At 42.9% G+C, this 18,907-nt stretch overlaps 1 long non-coding RNA gene across 1 annotated transcript in view; it reads right to left on the reverse strand.

Annotated features, from left to right (window-relative positions):
* Positions 1-1,034: 1,034 nt before the first annotated feature.
* The window catches only part of LOC109263415 (uncharacterized), a 146,650-nt gene continuing 128,777 nt past the window's right edge, over positions 1,035-18,907 (reverse strand). The window contains exon 5 of the long non-coding RNA XR_008422958.1: positions 1,035-2,533. This is a non-coding gene — a long non-coding RNA (uncharacterized LOC109263415). The remainder of the gene's footprint in view (positions 2,534-18,907) is intronic.

Here is an 18,907-nt window from a genome sequence, read left to right on the forward strand (position 1 = left end):
TAATGGTAGAAGCCATGAGATTCAGGTTATTTCCTTCTGAGGGAGACAAAAATAGACATGGAAAATTTGATAAACCCCAAGTCATCTGCTGCTTTGCAAGAAAAGTCTAAGAGAATTTTAAGCCTGGAGGGCTGCCTCAGAGGACCCTCCTCAGATGTTTACAGCCTTATCTGAATTGTTAGCTTTGGAAAAGGAGACAAGGAATATTTATAAAATTATGAATTTAGAAACCTCAGGGTCCCATTATTAGAACCAAGTAACATAGGAATCTTCTGGAGTCTAAAAGCAGAATGTAGTTCATCTGTGGCTGTGAAATCACAGCAGAGCACTAGGCTGACTTTGAGTACAGAGATTCCGCACCATGCACCCTAATCCACCAGCATTTGTACATGGTGGAGACTGAGTCCCCAATATGTGAGACTTCTTGCCAATGGATGAAGATGCCATAGGTAAGGTAGAGAGATGGCTGAACCAGAGTTTTCTTTGTTTGCCATAGCCAAAAGAAGAATAAGTGTGCATTTGTGGCTTTTGGTTCCTGGGGGCCTTTTATGGGGGCTGACTGCCTAAGACAAGCCTGACAAGAAAGTGGGTTACCTGACTGAAAGTCCTGATCCTGCCTTGCGCCCAACCAAAGAAGCCAGAGGCTATTTGGAGCCCTTGGTAGACAGAAGAGGCATTGTCCCTGGGTTACCTTTGATCATCTGCCTCCTCAGAGTAAGCAACCAATGCATCCTTACAAGCAAAACTGAGGATCTGCAAGACTCAAAATCAAAAAAATTTTTTCTGATTTACCTTTGAGTCTCGAGGGAATTCTAAGCACTGACTAGCCTGTATCTACAGGCTATTATTATAGTTACCTGGGCTTCCATGGTTTGAAATAGATCCCCCAGAGACCTCCTCACCTCCACCAGCCCCCTGATTATTCAAGGGATCACACAGCAAGGACCTCAAAAGTGTCTGAGAGAACCCTAAGGCCATTAGAGGCTGGTCTATTTGGCCTTATAAATCCAGTACAGAAATGTCCCCAGGGGTTTTCTAGAGCAGAAGGAAAGCCTCACAATTACAGCAGGCCGTTCTTTTTACAGAAAGTTCCATCTAAGGAGCGCCAGAGGTTAGTTTTTCTACTGCATGTTGACACATCTCCTGTAAATCAGACTTGAACAAGGACAGCCCACTCTGCCTGAAATGGGTCCGTTCCCAGTGCCAGTCTCTCACAGACTTGGATCCAAGGGCTGCCAAATGGCCTTGTGGAGCTCCCTGATCGTTTTCCCAGAGCACCATTGCTCAGTCGTGGTCTCCCCCGGGGAATCGAGGCTTGGCCCTGCCACTGAAAAGTCCATTTCTCGTTGAGAAGTAACAAGACCATAGCACTTCCTCTTTTCAAATTGCATGGCCCCTGGGTTTCCCAGAGCCCTTGCTGAATTCCTGGAAAGATGGCAACAGGAAGCTGCCAAGCTGAGCCAGACAGCATAGGGAGAAGGTGCTCATGCGAGGCCGGCAGAGTCCCAGGGCCAGCTGGCTGCCCGGCCCAATTACCAACACCACTCAGGAGATGTGGTCAACATGAGGATGACTTTTTTTTTTTCACTTGAGTGACTTCAAAGAGTTGTAAGGGGACAGCAAGTAGGGACTAGATGCAGCCTGCTATAAAAAGAATGTGTGGTGATTATGAAAAAATCCATATTCCTTCATGTGTGTGGATCACTCAAGGCCAGTTCTGATCCAGGTATGAAGGCACAGTACCTGCATTGGGAAGAGCATAAGCTTTAGAGCCATATGGACTTAAGTTCACGAACTCCATCACTTCTTAGTATGTAGCCTTGGGCAAACCATTTATCCTCTCCAGCCTCAGAGAGCTTGCTTTCTTATCTGTGAAATAGGGACAGGGCGAATATCCTCTTGTAGGGAGGATTACTGTAACCAGACTGAAGGACAGGTAGAAAACTCAGCTAGCACAATGCCTGGCACACGGTAAGTCAGTAAATGATAGTCACAGCTGCTATTGCCATTTTTAATACAAGCAGTGACAGTAAAGGTAATTTTAAAAGCTGAATGATTTGGGGAGGTGTATTAGAAGACTCCTTCCCTGGGGGACCGACTGACTCAATAGGTAGAGCATGTGAATCTTGATCTCGGGTTGTGAGTTCAAGCCCCATGCTGAGTATTGGGCTTACTTAAATTACAAACAACAACAGTAAAAAACCGCTCCTTCCCTAATGCCATGATGGAATAGCCATATGGATATGCAAAATATGGCAGCTGGCATTGGCTGGCCATTCCTATTCCTCTTTCCTCCTTGTTCCGTTACTGTGGAGGCCAGGAAACCTCCTGGCAACAAAAGATTTCCATAAAGCACAGTCCTGGCCAATGAGATGTGAGCAATGATGTTTGTTTTTTGTTTTTTTTTCCCTGATAAAGACATCGCTAGTGCCACTTTTCCTTTCCTTTCTTTTGCCTTGAATGTGAACGTGATGCTTGGAGCAGAGGCAGCCATACTGTAGCCATGAAGCAACATGCCACGTGGTAATGATGTCTGGAGAGAATAAAAAAAACATTTTTGGTTCTCACTGACATTATTTAGCTGCTGTACCAGTCCTGGGTTACCTTCTTATAGACATCTTTTATAAGAAAAATACCCTTCTATTTGTTTAAGTGACTCAGATGGGTTTTCTGTTGTTTACTGCTGAAAACATTCTTATCTGATAAGGAGTTTTGTGATAAGCTTCTGAAATACCTTGCTGATGTAGCAGAAAGATTCACAATCACTTTGACTTCCTAATCAACTTCTCAGAAGCATAAGCTTTGTAGGCATTAAAAAATCCTAAATATTTTAACAAAATGGACATATATCTATGAATGTATCACACACACACACACACACACACACACACACACACACACATTTATATAGTAGCTTATAAAACCTGAGAGGTTTGCTTTAGATGCAATTCTTGACTTTGAGAGTACACATGTACATCACAATCATGGTGGATCTCTTTAAACATGCCCTTGCCTGGAGACAGCCCCTTAGATGAGGTCAGAGCATCATAAAGGTTTAAAGCTACCCAGATATCTGTGAGGGAGAGGACCAAGTGAGAACTATGCCAGAACCTAAGAGAGACCTAAGCTTAGCAAATCCAATCTCTTAGTTACTAACACCTCCAAGAGTCAGACCAGAAAGGTAAAGTAGCCTTTCGAGCAGCATGGCATAGCTCTACTATTTAATTCAATAGAATTATTATACATAAATTTTTAAAAAGTTGTCAGACTCCATAAAACACAGGATTTATATATGATCCCCTACTGTAAGTTGCATAGACTTCCTCTTTAGTTTTGTCTAATATTTGGTCTGGATAAGCCAGCATTCAACCAGCATAGGGACCAGAAATACCAGAACTACTACATCATGACCTTATTTAAATAACTTGGATGACCATGATAGAAACTCGATAAAATAGGATGGGGTTCATCAGCGAAGTCCCACATATGGACAGACCAGAGCTCCTCTGATGAGAAGACAGTCAGCTAGCTCCTCATCTTTGGAAATGTTGCTATAATGTGATAGAAAGTGCCCACATGGTATGATCAGAGTCACTCACATTGCTGACCCAACATGTCTTCTTTGAATTTGTAATTTTTCAAATTATATGTAGTTTTTTGGCCAGTATTACGTATTTGCTTGAATTTCCTGTATAGATTTTAAATGACATATTTATATGCATAAATAAATATGCATAAGGTCTTGAGTTTTTTGTTTTTGTTTTTGTTTTTAGCCAACAGCAAAATGTGTGTTTTATCAGCCAAATCTGTTAGCTTTTCAATTAGGCTTCTATTCTAGGACTTGGTGGCAAGTTATTGCTAAATAATCTTAGGTTCCTAGGGTGCCTGGGTGGCTCAGTCGGTTGAGCGTCAGACTTTGGCTCAGGTCATGATCTCACAGCTCATGAGTTCGAGCCCTGCGTCAGGCTCTGTGCTGACAGCTCGGAGCCTGGAGCCTGCTTTGGATTCTGTGTCTCCCCCTCTCTCTGCCCCTAACCCACTCACATTCCGTCTCTGTCTCTCTCAAAAATAGATAAACATTAAAAAATAAATAAATTAATTAAATAAAATAAATAATCTTAGGTTCCTATCTAGAGTAGTACTGTGTTAATTCTTTAATCAACCACCTTTGAGAAATAACGACTGGAGTCCACATTATGTAACTGTTGACACAATTTTACAGCAGCCCTTCCTCACACTGCATCTTTAGTTTTCACTAGTAATAATAATGGTAAAACTTTAATGAGCCCTAACAGTATATGTACTGTATTCTTTCTGGGCATTATTTTATTTAATCCTCACTGCAACCCAGTGAGGGAAAGTAATATTATCATGATCGTTTTAGAGATGAGTAAACTGAGTTTAGGAAGTTAAACTACTTTGAAGTCACAAAGCCCGAGGCTGGTAGAGCCAGGCTTTGAAACTTGGTAATTTTTAAATTAAAAAAAAAAATTGTTATGGGGCACCTGGATAAGTCAGTCAGTTGAGTGTCCAACTCTTGATTTTGGCTCAGGTCATGATCTTGTAGTCGTGAGATAAAGCCCTGCATTAGGCTCTGTGCTGAACATAGAGCCTGCTTGGAATTCTCTCTCTCTCTCTCTCTCTCTCTGTCTCTCTCTCTCTTTCTCTCTCTCTCTCTCTCTCCTCTCTCTCTTCAAAACAATTTGTTATAAACCTAGGTAATTTTTTTATACCAAAGCCCACCCTCTTACCCATCATGCTGTGCTAGCATCATTTTTCATCCACACTTATCAACCATATTTTTCTTTGGGCATATTGTAAGAATTTTTAACAATTCTTCTATTATAAATCACCTTCAACAAATCTTTTAGCCATATTTTGCTCCAGCATCAACTTTAAAAATCTTTTCCAAACAGATAAGGCCATGGGTCTGTTGTCATACTTCATTCTATGATCACGCTAGCTGTGAAGTCAGTTCCACAGATGCTGGTGTGATGGAATGAACATAAGTTTTAGAGTCAGATGCTTTGCTTCTGTGACCCAGGCTGGACATTTAATCTCTTTAAGCTACACCATGAACATCTCTAAACTGGAGGTATTCACACTGCCTTCTTGCCCCCCAGGGTTATGCTGATGGCTACTCAAGTCAGTGCAGGTAGGAAGCGCTGTGAGAACTATAGGGACACTTCCATATTTTGCAGCTTTCTTTCAACACAACTCTCCTGACTAGTTTCACTCTAATTCAAGGTCACAAGTCTCCAGTGCCCTTTAGCACCACCTAGGAGCTCTGTCACACTCTCCAAGTGTTTGCTCTCCCGTTCTTCTAAGTGACTGTTGTACATCTCTTTTCACACTGTCCCCACCCCAGTGTTAACCGGTGACCTTGCCTCATTCTTCCTCAAGAAAACTGAAGTGACCAGAAAGGCCTCCCTTGTCATGTGAGCACCCAGACTACTGCCCTAAGCCTTCAATGGTTTCCTTCAGATCACCAAGGATCAGGTGTCCCACTCTCTTCAAACCAACTGTCCCCCACCCCCCACCCCCCCCCTGGCTCCCATCCTCCCTCACCCGTGTCAGGGACTTTGTTCCTCCAATTTTTCCTTCTCTTCACCATCATCCATTTCACTCCCTCTACCAAAGCATGATCTTGTAATTCCCATATTAAAAATATAGATAGAAAAGCAGTCCTCTCTTGGCCCCATATCTCCACACAGCCACAACCCCATTTCTCTGCTCTCCTTAACAGCAATACTTCCTGAAGTAGTTTCTTATGGTCACTGCCTCCACTCCCTCCTCCCATACTCCCTCCTCAGCCCACTTCTGCTGGCTTCCTGTTCTACTGTGCTTCATGTTGTAGAAGCCAGTGAGCATCCCTACCCTTATTATACTCGGCCTCTCAGCAGACGTCAACAGGATCCATCACTCCCTCTTTTTAGAATACCTTCTTCTGACTCTCAACACACTCTCCAGGTTCTGCTTCCCACTTGCCAGTTGCCTCTTGTTCAGCTCTTTCACTAAATTTACTTCATTTTTCTGACCTGCAAGTGTCAGAGTGGCCTAGGGTTTGTGCAATGATCCCTTCTCTTCCAGGTCTGCACCCACTCTCTAAATGGTCTCATCCAGTATTAGGGCTTTAAATATCATCCATGCACCTGCCACTGCCTGCACCAACTATTTGGACTATTAAGCACTGCCACACAGATGTCAAAGCAGGCCTCTCAAACTTATGGCCCATCATAGTTCTTGAATTTCCCTTCCAATTCTCCACCAGTCTTCTCTTAGTAAATGGTACCATAATGGTATCACCAATTGGTGTCATTAAAAGGTAACACTTGCTCATGAAAAAAATCTGGAAATTACTCTTGATAACTTTTTTTTGCATCATCCCCACATCCAAACTATCAGCAGAACTTTATTTTTAATTTGTTTTAATGTTTATTTATTTTTGAGACAGAGAGAGACAGAGCATGAACGGGGGAGGGTCAGAGAAAGAGGGAGACACAGAATCTGAAGCAGGCTCCAGGCTCTGAGCTGTCAACACAGAGCCCGACGTGGGGCTCAAACTCATGGACCGTGAGATCATGACCTGAGCCGGAGTCAGACACTGAGCCACCCAGGCGCCCCTATCAGCATAGCTTCTTAAGTCCACCTGTAAAAGATAGCCTGAATCTATCCATTTCTCCCAATCCCTCTGCTGACACACTTTGGAATCAAGCTGTCCTCACCTCTCTTGTGGAATACTTCAATAGCTTCCTAACTGTTCTCCTTGCTTTGTTCAAATCCTTCTCATGGTTTAGAGATCCCTATTCGATCTGGCCTCTTGCCTGCCTCTCAGATCTCACATCCTATCATTTTTTCTCACTTACCCTCCTCAAACCCAGGCCAGGGGGTCTTTCTGCCCCTAAAACATACCAACCTCATGGTCAACTTATAGCCTGGAAGCTGGTTCTTTACCTGGAATGCTTTTCCCTTCTACTTTGCATACTTGGCTCTTCCTTGACATTCAGTCACTGGCTTCAAGGTCACCTCCTCAAGGAAGCTTTTCCTCACCACCCCATTCTCTTCCTCTCTAATCCCACCCAGTAGTAATTCTTTTTTTTTTTCTTCTTAAGTCTATTTATTTACTTTGAGAGAGAGAGCGCACAAGCAGGGCAGGGGCAGAGAGAGAGGGTGAGAGCAAATCCCAAGCAGGCTTCACACTGTCAGCACAGAGCCCAATGTGGGGCTCAAATCCACGAACCGTGAGATCAAGACTAGAGCTGAAATCAAGAGCCAGATGCTTAACCAACTGAGCCACCCAGGTGCCCCTCACCCAGTAGTAATTCTACGCAGACCCACTTGCTTCTCCATGCTTTTCTCGTTTATCTTATGCCTCCACTGAGCTGTTAGCCCAAGAGCAGATATTTTGCCACATTCGTATCTGTATCCTTTATGCTTAGGAAGTACTGGCTCAATAAATAGTTGCTGAACAAAGCAGAGTGTTTGTTATGTACTTCAAAAATTATGTATACTACCTTCCATATTAAAATAAGTCTCCTAGCAATAGAGAGATTCTTCCTCTCACCAGTCGCGAAGTACTCTTTCCTACATAACTCCAGAGTTTTCTGTCCTGGGGATAATTCTGGTTATATTCTGAGCAATAGATATTTTGTTTCTGTTCCTTTTTTCTAGGGAGCCAAAGCTCATTAAGCCCCTTCCCCATTAGGACCCTTGGGGACCAAGGCAATTACTAAGAGGACAATGGGCATTATGTGCTCCTACACTTCCCAGAAACGATGCCTGCATCTCATAAATGGCAGGGCCTCAGTATGCGGTGATTATTTTTATCCTCATTGTTTTGACACCACTGATGAAATATCTTCCTATGCCAATTGCTAAAAGCCAGGCAATAGCAATAGTTGTCATAAGTTAGGGACCAGAAGAGAAGTTTGATCCTGCTGTCTCCTGCCAACTCCGAGTGGGGTCTCTGATTTGCCATTTGAGTTCTCTGTGGCAGCTGCTTCCCTTTGAATTTAGAGTGACTCTTTCAACTTTGTGAATGAAGCGTGGGGCCTGCAGAATCAGAAACCTGGGCCTCCGTCCTGCTGGTAACCAGTCTTCACAATTTCCTGTGTTAGTCACATTCATGAGCTGCGGTGAAACTCTAAGGACAATGTGTTGTAAAAGAGACATGATCTGATCCATAAAATTCATCCCTGTCATCATCTCTCATCCACTCCAGGAAGCCTGTCAATAGGACTGCCCTTCAGAATTGTCCCCAATTGCTTAGGAATATCGTATCTCCCTGTTAAGCCACATAAAGGGAGCTAGCTCCACCAGGGAGGATGGGAGAGATGTGTGCTGGCATAAAAACCAAGTCTCTCCCGGTGTCTGCGATCCCCGAGAGGTCGCGCCGCTTGCTGCAGTTTCGTGGGAGCAGATGTGTGTGGTGAGGGTTGCTGCTTGGAGGTACCACCGGGCAGATGGATTCATTACACCACCTAATGAAAAGCAGTGATTCGCTGTGGCCTGAGGGAAGGCAGGTTAGAGTCATAAAGATGATATAGGGGCTTGGACGTGTGTGAATGCAGAGATGTGCAGATGGGAAAATGACAGGATGGTCCAGGTGACAAGACGCTCGTGCTTCTCTCAGAACTGCCAAGAGAGCTCCACCTGCATCAGGTCCACGTCCACACACGCTGCTGCATGGGAGCCAGTGTGACTAGCAGCCTCGAGGTGCCATGACCGTTGGCAATTACTGGCAATTAAACAAACCCAAATTGAAACAATGGATGGAAATAAGCAGTGGACTGAGAAGGGTACAGTGTGGTGGTATTTTTTTTCCTATTAATTACCAGCTGGTGACCTTGGGCATTTTAATTAACCTCTTGAGCCTCAACTTACCCATCTATAAAATGTAGGCAATAATAGGATCTCATATGGTTAACGTGAGAGTTAAATGTTAACATATGCAAAAATCCTTAACACCACCAAGGTACAGGGTCAGCCTTCAATAAATGGTAGGTATCATTGCTATTTTTATTTAATCATTAGGCATCTAAATAACCTCCACTGCATCACTGCTGATTTAATTAAATTGAAATCCTTTCTGAAGCTTACATAGCCTTTTGTGAATTGGCCCTGTGTCTCTCAGATCTCGCCCCATATCACTCTTTCTTGACCACCCTGTTTGAACCACAGCAGAAGTCTTTTTGTCCCTGAAACATACCAAATTCACTCTCATCTTAACGTCTTTCTATAGATTAGAAAAATAGGCCTATATGCCATGTTTATTTGCTCAGTAAGGAGTGTAATAGTCAGTATAACAAAGACCGAATTCCAAGTACAGGGTCCAAGAGAATATATTGATAGAATGAAATAAACTTTCCTAATATAGAACATCTTGGATTTCAGTGCCTGCAAGCAGGAAATCAGTTTTATAAAGTTGACAGACCAAGCAAGGTGCTTACGATCTCTTGGACATAGAGAGAACTGTATCTAGATAAGCAGTTGTTTAGCCCTATTGTGCCAATGAGACAATTGAGTTTTAGAGAGGATAACCTTGCAAGAAACAACTTGTAACTAGTGGAGCTGGGTGTGGAACCCATGCCTGACTTCAACAGTGCTTCTCTTTAACTATAATCCTCTACTGGCATAGAGATTTTCAACATAGGTTCTCTCATTATTTTGGAGGGACAGCAGATCCTATTCCACCTATGGAAAGAGCTTTCTAACCAGGAGAGGCCATTCAGAAAACTAACACTGAATCATTATACTTATCCTGAAACATTGGTCTCATACAACTTGCCTCCCCAGAAAAATGGCTTACAGAACCAACCTGGACTCTGTCCCCACAGGTCCCTTGGCTCTCCTGGCACTGGATCTGCTTCCTGAAAACCCAGTTCCCCTGACCCTCAGCAGCCTCAGGCACTGTGACCCAAATTTCCATCCAGAGTCCCTTCTTCTATCTTTTCTCTCCTCACCTTTTGGCACACACTCTTTCTTCCTTTACCAAAGATCTCCTAGTAGCCATTATATCCCTTGCTACTTAAAGTAGAATTCGTGGCATCTCCCAGAGGCTTGTTAGAAATGCAGAATCTCAAGTCCTCTGCCTTGTGAATCTGAATCTGAATTTTAAAAAGATCTTCAGGGGCGCCTGGGTGGCGCAGTCGGTTAAGCGTCCGACTTCAGCCAGGTCACGATCTCGCGGTCCGTGAGTTCGAGCCCCGCGTCAGGCTCTGGGCTGATGGCTCGGAGCCTGGAGCCTGTTTCCGATTCTGTGTCTCCCTCTCTCTTTGCCCCTCCCCCGTTCATGCTCTGTCTCTCTCTGTTCCAAAAAAAATTAATAAAAAACGTTGAAAAAAAAAATTAAAAAAATAAATAAATAAATAAATAAAAAAAATAAAAAGATCTTCAGATGATCCATACTCCATTAAGGTTTGAGAAACACTGCTCTTGCCTATTTCTGGACAAAGCCTCCACCAATTCCAAAGGTAATAAATTAACCCCATTGGGTCTGTCACTCTGACTTCCCAGCCCCTGTACAATCTGAACATCTGCCTCCAAAAGCCCAAATCAGCATTTTACAGTTTCACCTGGCTTCTCTGCTGCTTCTTCCATAAGCCCAATGTTTCAACCCAGAGGCAATTAATTGGATTTTCTGAATGAGAGCAAAAGAGTGATGACAGACCATCCCTAATAGTACTTAGGGGTGTTACTCACATGTCAATTGATATGAGCCTCAGTCATTATTATTGAGTAATATGTCATAGATAGATATGAATTCAGTACACCGTCCTGTGCTAGGGAAGTATAGTGATTTCCATTTGGGAAATAGACACAACAAGCAGGGAGTTGGGTCATAAGCTTATCCTGCCTAGTTCTGATGTCCTCTTGCTAATGATGCCTAATTTTGTCCAGCCCTTAAGTTCAATGGCTGGTACAATAATCCCTTTTATTTTATTATTTTTTAAATGTTTATTTAATTAGTATTTTTTTAATGTTTATTTATTTTGAGAGAGAGTGCAAGAGCAAGCACAAGTGGGGGAGGGGCAGAGAGAGAGAGAGAGAGAGAGAGAGAGAGAGAGAGAATCCCAAGCATGCTCTGTGCAGTCAGTGCAGCGCCCAATGCAGGGCTCGATCTCATGAACTGTGAGATCATGACCTGAGCTGAGATCCAGGGTCACTTAACTGACGGAGCCACCCAGGCACTCCAAAATAATCTATTTTAAAATTAAGTTAAAAGTATTTGTATTTGCTGTATTTGTTGTATAAAGATATTTCCAGAAAGGTTAAATCTATTATTCCAGACTGCAATTAGAGGTCATAAGTTTATTTTTTTTCTTAAGTAGGCTTTACACCCACTGTGGAGCCTAACACAGGCCTTGAACTCATGACCATATCAAGACCTGAGCTGAGATCAAGAGTCAGATGCTTAACTGACTGAGTTACCCAGGCACCCCAGAGTTCATAAGTTTCTTAATCCTAGACATGTACATGGTCTAGAAGTAATATTAGTAGTTTATAATAACAATAGCAATTACATTGATCAAGGTAACCATTTATTCACAAATACTATGCCAGATATTAAGAGTCAGGTATTATTTGTATGTTTACCTTCCAGAAAACCAACACCTGCAATGAGATGACAGTCATGATTGAACCTCAATAATAGTTCAACCAGTCAAACCACTCTCTGCTCACCCCCTATTACATACATAGGCAGTAATAGTAAATGTGGGTTCACTGCTAGATGGGTTAAAAATAAAATAACTTCGGTCAAATGCAACCACATCAGAGATTTCACACTGAAAAAGTCACTTTTAGAAAAGGAATGTGCTGAAAGGTCAGATGGAAGTTTCCTCTTTCCCACACCCAAGAGCTCAAAGAGTGAATAAATATGTCCCTCTGCTATGGGGGCTAGGCACTTCACGAAGGTGGCTGTGGGCAGGAGTGATCACTCCTCTGATCTACAGAAACTGTTTTAAGAAGAAACGTGAAAGTAAGTGCAAGGATTTGGGGAGGTGGGAGTTAGGTGATTTTCCACCAGCTGAGGTCAAGTGCAGAGGACCTCATTTATTTTCTATATAGATCTCAAGTCAATTTTCTAAAATAGAAAAAAAAAAAAAAAGGTGGGGAGAGGGGTTGCTTGAAATGTCCAGGCTTGCTGGATTTTTCTGTTCTCTTTGTTTGCATTATCTGTCCAAGTTAACCTCTCATCACCCAGCACAAGGGATGAGAAAAATTAGACAACATTTCTAACACAGCCACTAATTATCAGAAAGTCTGCATTTTTCTGAAGTTCATTCACTTTTCTTCAGTAACTTTGACTTTGTTAATAAAGGTTAGACCATAAAATTGTACTTTGAGGTAAATATTAAACTAGATCAACCCACCGGTGGGCAGCCATTTCTTTCCAGGAAATGAAATGAGTAATTAGAAAAATGTAGAAACATTTTCCACAGTCCTTGCTTCCTGCTCTACCTTTTTTTCTTTCTTGTTTAATTTCCTCATACAAAGTACTTTTTCTGATGCCAGTTCTTAATGAGGAGCCTTATCTCTTGCTCTGAAATAATTGACCAGGTGAAAGGTGTTCTCTGTTTTAATTCTGTTTCTTGAAAACGTTGCTTTTGTCTTTTTCCCTTTTTCTATTCTCTCTTTTAAAGGAGTTGACTGAACATCTCAAATTCGTTATGCTAATGTAGAGTAATAAAAATATGTGTTCAAATTGTTTCATTCTGCCATCTTGAATGTTTCCAAGTGACCATTTATCTATAATTTAATATTAAAAGCTTTAAATATAAGATTAACCTAAATGAGTTCTATGGGGAGAAAAGCATCAGCTTACTCAGAGGAGTCTATTGTATTTTTTATTCCAGCTGAACATTCATTGCCTTCCCCTCTCTTCCACCTCAATTTTTCCTCTACACAAGATGGATATTAACTGTTTGAGGAAACAGACTTAGGTATTTTATTTTGTAGCTTTACACTAACCCAACAATGCAATTTATAACATTTACAAGGAGCCTTCCATGTTCTAATCAATTGTAGCTCTTCTGCTCTGAGTACCAGCACCAGACATTATATTTCCCATGAGCCTTTGATTAACACAACACCAATGCTCCAAACAGAAACTGAAAAAGCAGCAAAGACATAAAGCTTACTTTTTCCAGCACTGACATCATGCTGGTCTAGCAGTAAGGAACAGAAAGAAATTGCACAGAGAAGTTGCCTATCAACACATGGCTAGTTCTTTGAGACTGGTCTGAGTTTTCCACTTGAGGGCTTTTAAGCACTCAGAATGGAATGCAATATCTCAAAGCATTCCAGGCAATGGACTGTGCTCTTAAAGAAGACTGGCCTGGAAGAGTTTCCTTTCAAATTAAAGCTGGAGTTGGATTTCTGTGAGGGTCCATCTCTGTGCTCTGAAAGAACCTTGTCCAAGGTATGTCAAGAGACAAACTTGAAATGGCCAGCAAACATCAAGAGTCACTCTTGCTGGGGGCTCCTGGGTGGCTCAGTCAAACGTCCGACTTTAGCCCAGGTCATGACCTTGCGGTTTCTGGGTTCAACAGCTGACAGCTCAGATCCTGGAGCCTGCTTCTGATTCTGTATCTACCTCTCTTTCTGCCCCTGCCCCACTTGCACTCAATCTCTCTCTCTCTCTCCCCAAAATAAACATTAAAAAATTTTTTTGAAAAGATTCACTCTTGTTGTTTCACAATGAAAAATGTTAAGAACCTCAATGTCACACAATTTGGAGACTAGAAAAATCCTGACCATGGAAACCAACACATTTACAAAATAATCTGGCCATTCAAAACAAGGTTTTCATGAATTCAGACTTAATCACTGTTTTTTCCGTAATTCAACTCAAAATTATTTTTTCATTTGATTCCGCTTTTCAAAGAGTAGGGGACTTTAAAAATTTTCTCTTCAAGCTCTGCATTAAAACAAAGTAATATATTTTACTAAACTACATGTAATCAAGATTATATAAAAAGCTGAAGTGTTGTATCCAGGTTATTATCTGCTTTTGCTTGCTTACATGTTTCTGATCCAAGCCTTACTGCCTGTTACCAAGCACAGGTGGAGAATAGGTATGCTCTCCTTTGTGCTGTGACTGTAGGGTCCTTGGACTTAAGGGTGGGGGGATCAAGACCAGTGAAACATGACAGGAAGAAAAGGGAAACTGGGGAAGACAGATGCCCAATCTTAAAGCATATGGCCATACTCAGTGTACAGAACTTATTTTTAGGATAGGGCTTTGAAAGAATAATGAAACCAGTATCACTGCAAGTCAACAGCCACAATCCCTTTATCCATACTAAATCAGATCAATTATCTTCATGAACTCATCACCATTGATTGTTGGTTTTCTCTATTACATGCTCCCCCATCTCCCTCCAAGTCTTCCCACTTCTTCCTTTGCTTCATCTTTTTTTTCCTATTCTAAGGCCAATACTTAAAACCACACTAACCCTGTACCATTGTTCTATTGCCCTAGTTTGTCTGCCTGCCTCTACACTTTTTTCTTAGCCAATGAATCCTACATCCCATCATTGAGCTATTTTCCTAAAACTCCATTTTTTTGTCATGTTAATTCCATGGATAACAACAGATTTGGCTTCCTATTATCCATAGGGGAGCTAACTCCCCTCCATCTGGCTCTGCCTTCATTCCTACAACAGAATTCCCCACCACTCCCTCTGAGGGAACAGTCTCCGCCTCCCCTCCCCCCCCCCCCCCCCCCGCCCCTGGTTTTCCATAAAGACATCTTTCTCTTGTAAGCCTATCATGTTAAGGTTCTGAGTGATCACCTCTGATACATGAGAGGGAAAAAAGACAACAAGTCCCCACAGAGGTGTCAAACTGGTACCTAGAACTAGGAAAAAGCAGCCACTCATTGAACTTAAGATCATCAGACCTCAGGGGGCCTGGGTGGCTCAGTCAGTTAAGCATCTAACTCTTGATTTTGGCTCAGGTCGTGATCTCATGGTGGTGAGTTCAAGCCCCAAGTCATGTCCCACACTAAGTGTGGAGCCTGCTTGGGATTCTCTCTCTCCCTCTCTCTCTCTGCCCCTCACCCACTCACATTCTCTCTCTCTCTCTCTCCCTCTCTCTCTCTCTCTCACTCTCTCCTTGCTCTGAAAGGACTGAGAGTAGGAGATCCCTACCTTCCAGACTGGAAACAGTAATTCAGCAGGGTGTTCTGTTTGGGCAGAGATTGAAGGCTGAGCCTTCTGTTGGCCAGGGCACAGAGTAGAGTTAGGGCACATCCTCCACTACCCATAGGCTCCAGAAAAGTCAAGTATGATGTTAGCTCAGCTGCCAAACCAGAATCATGGGGTTGGAAGCCAAGCATCACCTTAGGCCATAACTGAATATACATCAGGTAACTTCAGTCGCACCTCAGGTGCCATGACCTCTGGGAAGCATTCTCTGACCTTACGACCCGTCCAAATGACCTCCACCGAGCTCCCTTAGCATCCCCATTATCTAAATCTTCGCTCACATAAGACAGTTATCTGATTCCCTGCTTGTTTCCTCCATCAGAGAGCTCTGTGAGAGCTAATCACACAATGCCTGGTACGTGGAGCAGTTCAGTGAATGAAACCAAGCAGTTCTGAAAGCAGAAGCCAGGGGAGGAGTGGGTGGATTGGAAGCTTTTCTTACGTATCTTCCCTCTGCAGAGCCCAGCTCTGGATGGCACACAAAAGCGGCACTTGCTGAGTGAGTCAGTGACTGATAGGCTAATGCTGTTTTTCATATTCTAGTGTTCTTTTCATTTCTTTCTCACATTTCATGTGAAAGTCCAACCCTGTTACTACTAGAACTCTAAGAGCTTTATTTTCAAAATTAATCGTTGCAAATTTTCACATGTGCAGCCTTAGTGCAACTATCTTATTGTGCAAACATATTTTAACATCTTATATCATGGTGCATGTGAATTTGGAGTCTTTGCCAAGTTGTCTGTGACTTGATTTCCGGATGGGGCTACAGCAGCACCGTACAGCTCCCCTAATTGGATGCACTGCTGGAGAGAAAGAGAGGGGCTTGCCTTTTTGTGTACACGGTTTCTCTCTGATGCACACGTACTCCAATTCAGAGCACGGCTTCGGCTGCTGGTTGGGGAAATCTGGCCCGCAGGTCTGACTTCAAAAACAGAAAAAAGAGACCTCCCAATTCTGGTTTCCACTTTGGCCTTAACTAGCTCCTATTGTGCTCCATATGGCAGGACATATGTTTCTCACCGCACAAATTTAAAACATCTGAAAATAATATTTTCCCGGTTGTGCAGCCATTAGGGATGAGGTAGCATTTTCTGAGCAAAAGCTTGAGTCAGTGGTGAACCTAAGAGGTGGCCTCAAAAGGACAGTGGCCAGCACTCAGCGCAGCTTTCCTCAAATCCAAGAACAACATACAAGTCCACGGGATGGGAAGGGTAGGGGAGCATGGTCAGCCACCACCCCCAGTCCTCCCCACAGGCCCATGGACACATTTTCTGCCCTAACTATGAGCTTCAAAACAAAAGAGAGCAAACCACACATATTATAAAAAATAAAATAAAATTTAAAAAAACACCCACCAATATTGCTATATACGTATTTTACTAGACTAATCTTTATGATCTTATCTTTGTATTTCATAAAGGATTTTTTTGGCCCTGGAGAGTCTCATGTACATTCTAGAGGAAAAGGCAGAATACCCTTCCTATAAACTACCCTGGATTGGGCTTTTAAAACCCAGACAACAGGCCCAAAATGGAGTTGCTTATGCTCAGCTCCAAGTCACCAAACTGAGATTTAACTCAATTACAGTCTCATCTCTGCCAGAACCGGAATCTTAACCAGTCAATCAGGAATTGCCCCATCAGTACCAGTTAGGTAATCCGTGTGATACATCCCTGCCATCCCCTCAAAGAAAGTAACCTTGCAATAACCAGTCTGCCTTTTTGCCAGTATAACCTCCTTGTTTCTGCCCCCTTCTGCCTCTAAAAGTCTTTCATTGTGTGCAGCTCCTCAGAGTTCCTTTCTCTCCACTAGGTTGGATACTGCCCTGTTCAAATTGGTTTTTGTTCAAATAAACTCTTAAAATTTTTTAATATGCCTCAGTTTATCTTTTATTTTAAAATTTTTTTAACGTTTATTTATTTTTGAGACAGAGAGAGAGACAGAGCATGAACGGGGGAGGGTCAGAGAGAGGGAGACACAGAATCCAAATCAGGCTCCAGGCTCTGAACTGTCAGCACAGAGCCTGACGCGGGGCTCGAATTCATGGACTGTGAAATCATGACCTGAGATGAAGTCTGTCGCTTAACCGACTGAGCCACCCAGGTGCCCCCTCAGTTTATCTTTTAACAGGCTGCCCCAGGCCTGGCTGCAGCCAGGGGAAACAGCTCAGATGAGAAGGCATTACGGTTTTGTGATGGTGTGGTTGTGTAATTCCTTGCGATTCAGGACGTGGAGTTGGTTGGCAAGGAGACCGAAGGCCTCAGGTGGGAGACATTTGAAGACGTGGGGTTATGAAGGGGTAAAATGCAGAGAGAACACTGCTAAATCCCAAGATTGCCCAATTAATAACGGACGCTGAGCCGGCAGCGGCATAAAACAACCTGTAACAGGCCTGGGGTGAATTCTCTCGGAATTCCCAATCTAGGGAGCTCTGCAGAGTCAGCACACAGCCACCCTTGAAAGCCAGTTTCAAGTAAGCCAAGAGAGCTGCCCAGGATCCAAATTGGAAGACAGAAAGAGAATGAGAGAGAGGAGGGAGGAGGGAATGAAGGAAAGGAGGAAGGGAAGAAAGGAAGATGGAAGGAAAGGAGGAAGGGAGAAAGAGAGGGAGGGGGAAGATATGGGGAAGGCCTAAAAAGAAGGTCAAATGCCAAACCAACTTCAGGTACAGAGCAAGGGCACTGTGTCCTCTCTCACCTAAAGTACCACCTGACATTTCAGATCCCTCTCTTCTACTTTAGTTTTCTGAAAATGCCATATATTTCTCTTACTTCCCTGGTTTTCTTCCTCCTTGACGGGAACATTAACTCCGTGAAGGTAGGGAATAGTATTTATTTTGTTCACTGTGCTATATCATCTAAAGTGTCAGAAAAATTGTTCTTATTCCAGGCTGACTCTCCTGCCTTGAGCTGATGATGAAGGTACAGTCAGGTGTAAGAGAGGTGGCAAAAGAGGGGAACAGGAGACTTCTGGAAGCCTGGACTTGTGAGGAGGCTCCTCCCCGACAAAGGAGGCCGTGGCACCTGGCTCCCACAGCAGCCCTGGCCCTCTGGGCTCTCGGCCAAGCTCAGACTAAACACTGCTCCACATGCGGCCATTCAGTTCTCACAGCAACCCTATGAGGCAAGCACTATTTTCAACTTTATCTTTTATGTAAGATAACTGAGGAACAGAGAGCTAAAGAATTAGGTTGAGCCACATGAAATTGTCATTTTAGTACATAAAAATTATCAATTATCAGCATTATCATACAGTTTAACCTAACTGTGTGCCCAAGATAATAAATTTCTTAAGCAGCAGAAATGCAGATTGCAAGTGCACGGCTGTCTGACTCTGGAGCCCAAGTTCAAGGGCAAAGCCATTGCAGGTAGAAGGACACCATGGGGGAAGCCGGGAAGCCGTGTCATTAGATCTCATTAGAATATTCATACAATGAGGCCTAGGAGAGAGGAGAGGATTGGAAATCGCCTGTGAGAGCTATAGCCATATGGTCTTCCCAAAATACCTCCATTTTAAAATGAAAGCTCCTTATTCAGCCTTAAAAAGAAATGAAATTCTGACACATGCTACAACAGGGATGAACCTTGAAGACATTATGCTAAGGAAAACAAGCTAGACATAAAAGGACAAACAGTGTATGATTCCACTTATATGAGGTACCCAGAGCAGTCGACTTCATACAGACAGGAAGTAGA

This window comes from Panthera pardus, unplaced genomic scaffold (assembly GCF_024362965.1).
Source record: "Panthera pardus isolate Hobbes unplaced genomic scaffold, ASM2436296v1 HiC_scaffold_17, whole genome shotgun sequence".
Lineage (NCBI taxonomy): Eukaryota > Metazoa > Chordata > Mammalia > Carnivora > Felidae > Panthera > Panthera pardus.